Source organism: Schistocerca serialis, unplaced genomic scaffold, assembly GCF_023864345.2.
Source record: "Schistocerca serialis cubense isolate TAMUIC-IGC-003099 unplaced genomic scaffold, iqSchSeri2.2 HiC_scaffold_1182, whole genome shotgun sequence".
Classification (NCBI taxonomy): Eukaryota; Metazoa; Arthropoda; class Insecta; order Orthoptera; family Acrididae; genus Schistocerca; species Schistocerca serialis.
The window spans coordinates 30001-35000 of record NW_026047384.1 but is presented as its reverse complement, the minus strand read 5'-3'; the positions used below and the strand labels follow the sequence as shown (position 1 = coordinate 35000).

The window sequence follows — 5000 nt, the reverse complement described above, 5'->3', positions numbered from 1 at the left end:
TCCGCCATGTCGAGCGCACCACAAAACACAGCGCCATCTGTAGGTCTCCCGCGGCATGACGTCCTGCAACGACGATACCGCCATCTATGAGACGCCAAGCCGACCAAGACATCGATGGGCCCACAGTGCCCATCTTTCGACCCCACCCACAAAGCCTGCGTCCTCTGTCGACCACAGCACCCCAACGCCAGCGCCTCTGCCGCACGAAATCGTGGACCGGCAATCACTCCACCTGCGCCCCACTCCAACCGCCCAACTCGCAACTCCAGCGGATGAACGGCGGACTTTTCCCGCAGTCGCAATGTGCAATCCACCCCTATAACATGCGTTTCATGAAGAGGTATGTCCAATATGCGACATTCCCGCTGTCCCTATACATGAGCTGCGAGCTGTACCACTTACGAGCTACAGACGCGATCGCGTTGCTCTCTGTACGAATGCCGATGCTGAGCGGTCAGCTAGGAGGCGCTCCATCCATGTCGGTACCGGTGAGCGTTGCACTCGCAGTCGCAAAAACGTACGGCAAGTATATTACTCGGAAGAGTTAATGACAGTCCAAGCCCCCCCTGCGTGGGGAGAGTCTTGCTAGGCCATGACCCACCGGAAGGGCGCAGCGTCCCCCACCCCAGACATGTGACGTCACACTATCGGTATTGACGACTAGACTCATTGCTTATAATCATTTGCCATACACCGGTGGAAGCTGCCGAGACGAGTAGCTACATAGCGCGCTCGCCGTGTCACTAATGTACAGAGATACAACAGTTTCGACGGGAACCACATTAAACGTATACACGGCGCTGATTAGTAATAGATAGAGCCATCAGAATACAGATAATATATACAACTGTCCGTATACATGCTGAAAGACTCTGCTCACAATCACAACCACACGTCAGCCACACACTCTTATCACGCACTACTCTCTGCCTGTAACACGCACACAGACAATATGTAAGCACCAGCATGCAACAACACCCAGTGCATCCTCTCCGCCACATTAGACAATCCACACTGTCATAACCAGACTGGGAGGTCCACACAGAAAACAGAATATCCCACCCACCCGACAACCACCATTGCTCAGCCAAGCCACCAACACCCACACATGTCCTACACAGGGGTGCACCCAACATCACAATACTGCCTCCTCTCACAGCACACAAACAATGGCAGGAATGAAAGACACAGGTCTGCCACAAGCATGGAATGAGAGCGCCGCCTGTCATGAGCCAAAGGTACATCCTGACGTGGCAAATCAGATGATACCGCAGGCATCCACGTACTATAATCACAATCAACAAACCGGCCGCCGCCCCCCCCCCCCATTAAACCTTTCCTTACAACAATGTGTACCTTAACCTAACCTATGTCGTACCTTAACCTAACCTATGTCGTACCTTAACCTAACCTATGTCGTACCTTAACCTAACCTATGTCGTACCTTAACCTAACCTATGTCGTACCTTAACCTAACCTATGTCGTACCTTAACCTAACCTATGTCGTACCTTAACCTAACCTATGTCGTACCTTAACCTAACCTATGTCGTACCTTAACCTAACCTATGTCGTACCTTAACCTAACCTATGTCGTACCTTAACCTAACCTATGTCGTACCTTAACCTAACCTATGTCGTACCTTAACCTAACCTATGTCGTGCCTTAACCTAACCTATGTCGTGCCTTAACCTAACCTATGTCGTGCCTTAACCTAACCTATGTCGTGCCTTAACCTAACCTATGTCGTGCCTTAACCTAACCTATGTCGTGCCTTAACCTAACCTATGTCGTGCCTTAACCTAACCTATGTCGTGCCTTAACCTAACCTATGTCGTGCCTTAACCTAACCTATGTCGTGCCTTAACCTAACCTATGTCGTGCCTTAACCTAACCTATGTCGTGCCTTAACCTAACCTATGTCGTGCCTTAACCTAACCTATGTCGTGCCTTAACCTAACCTATGTCGTGCCTTAACCTAACCTATGTCGTGCCTTAACCTAACCTATGTCGTGCCTTAACCTAACCTATGTCGTGCCTTAACCTAACCTATGTCGTGCCTTAACCTAACCTATGTCGTGCCTTAACCTAACCTATGTCGTGTTTTAACCTAACCTATATTGCGCCTTAATGTAACCTATATTGCGCCTTAATGTAACCTATATTGCGCCTTAATGTAACCTATATTGCGCCTTAATGTAACCTATATTGCGCCTTAACGTAACCTATATTGCGCCTTAACGTAACCTATATTGCGCCTTAACGTAACCTATATTGCGCCTTAACGTAACCTATATTGCGCCTTAACGTAACCTATATTGCGCCTTAACGTAACCTATATTGCGCCTTAACGTAACCTATATTGCGCCTTAACGTAACCTATATTGCGCCTTAACGTAACCTATATTGCGCCTTAACGTAACCTATATTGCGCCTTAACGTAACCTATATTGCGCCTTAACGTAACCTATATTGCGCCTTAACGTAACCTATATTGCGCCTTAACGTAACCCACATTGCCCCTTAACGTAACCCACATTGCCCCTTAACGTAACCCATATTGTGCTGTAACCCAACACACGTTGGGCCTTAACCCAACACACGTTGGGCCTTAACCCAACACACGTTGGGCCTTAACCCAACACACGTTGGGCCTTAACCCAACACACGTTGGGCCTTAACCCAACACACGTTGGGCCTTAACCCAACACACGTTGGGCCTTAACCCAACACACGTTGGGCCTTAACCCAACACACGTTGGGCCTTAACCTGCTCTGTAATTGTCATACGACGCGTTAAATTAGTGTAGTGTTGCCTAACTGCAACCCCCGCAATATAGTTTGCTACTCGCACTGCCCGGTCCCCAGTGTATCGCTTCATGTTAAACACCTTGCAGCGATACACTGTAATGTGGATGGCAGCAGGACGTACATGCTCAATGCCCTTCGCAGTTGTTCATTGGCATTCGCATGGCGAAGCACTGCGCCTACGCTGTGGTACGGCCTGTGTCAACTGTCCGCTGATGTTGTACCTCCAAATCACACACTGTACTGCACATTGGTCCTCATGTACTGAATGATACATCGTGGTACATGTGACCGTACAACGACTGCGCCAACAACGGCGAACCATGCGGTCCAAATGTTGTGCACGCAGCTACGTGTCGTCTCCCTATAAGAGCTGGAGTGCAGTGTGGTATGCCCTGGATGGCGATCAGCATGAGCCGTCTGTTGATGTAGTGGCGCGTGTTGTCAGACGTTGTCGTCTCTTCTCACACACCGTGATAGCATGGTGCACTGCGTTCCACATCTGCGACATGCGACAGAGGCCGGTTGACAGTCGTTTGCGCAATGGACATCGCATACGTACGGGGGCCACCTTCCACGTGTTTGCGAAGCGTGCACATGTTGTTGCGTGTATGTGGGCAGACATAGTGTGTCGTGACACCTGACACAGGCATGCAACAATCGTTGAATTTGCAAATGGCGATGGACGCCTACGTTTGCTGGTGACGTTACGCAAATGAACAACTGGTAAACCGTTGTGGTGCGGTTGTTCTCGCTAGAGGTGAATCAGTGATGGCGACGATCGGTTGAGCTACCAACCGGTTGTTTCAGCGATACCCACCATGCCCACGAACGTGAATGGCATGTGGGTGTGAAGCGATACGCGGCGGTGGCTGGGTGGGACCGGCCCCGGCCGGTGAGGGGGGGCCGCCCGGCGTGCTGGCCGCGCGGTGCGTGGGCGCACGCGCTACAGCCGGCTGGTGGGGGCGGCCACTGGCAGGCGCGCCGGCCGACGGAGGCGGCAGGCGGCGCAGCTGCGCGCCGGCGCACCCTGCACGCGGCGCCGTGCGGCCAAAGTAGGTCCTCGCGGGCCCGGTGCGAAGCGCGGTGGACATCTGCAGTGTGCTGGTCCGATTGAGGACTGTGTGCGCTGAGGATGCGCCGCCGCCCGGCGCTCGGCGCCGCGACGCCGTCTGCTGCTCGGTCGCCTCTGCGGTTCTCGCAGGTGGTTTGTATCGCAGCTGTGCGGACGTGTTGGCGCGTGCGCTGTGCTGGGAGAGTTCGCTTCGGCACCCAAGTGGGGCTTTTGTCCTTCTGTGGCGCTGGCGTTGGAGCTGCCGGTCACCGTAGGTGGCGCGTGTTGTCTCCCGCCGGCAATGCCACGACAGCACGCTCCCGGGCCTCTGTCGGCAGCGGCAAGCTCAGTTGGGAGCACGGGTGGTCGCACCTAAAGCGTCTACTCGCCAAACTCCGGGCGATTGCGCCTCTCTCGAACCCGACCAAGTACTTAGGACGGCGCTGCGCGCCGCCGGGACCTGAGAGGGTTTCGAGGTGTATGGTGCAGGGGAGCGCAGCCTCCTCCTGTTTGCAGAATAATTGAGCGGACGCTTGCGTGTTCGCGCGGGCCCCCGGGACACACTCCCGGGCGGCCGGCTGCTCAGCTCTAGTTGACGCAGCTCCCTGGTTGATCCTGCCAGTAGTCATATGCTTGTCTCAAAGATTAAGCCATGCATGTCTCAGTACAAGCCGCATTAAGGTGAAACCGCGAATGGCTCATTAAATCAGTTATGGTTCCTTAGATCGTACCCACGTTACTTGGATAACTGTGGTAATTCTAGAGCTAATACATGCAAACAGAGTCCCGACCAGAGATGGAAGGGACGCTTTTATTAGATCAAAACCAATCGGTCGGCTCGTCCGGTCCGTTTGCCTTGGTGACTCTGAATAACTTTGGGCTGATCGCACGGTCCTCGTACCGGCGACGCATCTTTCAAATGTCTGCCTTATCAACTGTCGATGGTAGGTTCTGCGCCTACCATGGTTGTAACGGGTAACGGGGAATCAGGGTTCGATTCCGGAGAGGGAGCCTGAGAAACGGCTACCACATCCAAGGAAGGCAGCAGGCGCGCAAATTACCCACTCCCGGCACGGGGAGGTAGTGACGAAAAATAACGATACGGGACTCATCCGAGGCCCCGTAATCGGAATGAGTA

At 53.2% G+C, this 5000-nt stretch overlaps 1 non-coding gene across 1 annotated transcript in view; it reads left to right on the top strand.

Annotated features, from left to right (window-relative positions):
• Nucleotides 1-4464: 4464 nt before the first annotated feature.
• Nucleotides 4465-5000, top strand: part of LOC126434152 (small subunit ribosomal RNA) — a 1910-nt gene continuing 1374 nt past the window's right edge. Inside the window, exon 1 of the ribosomal RNA XR_007579014.1 lies at nucleotides 4465-5000. This exon is cut by the window's right edge and continues 1374 nt beyond it. This is a non-coding gene — a ribosomal RNA (small subunit ribosomal RNA).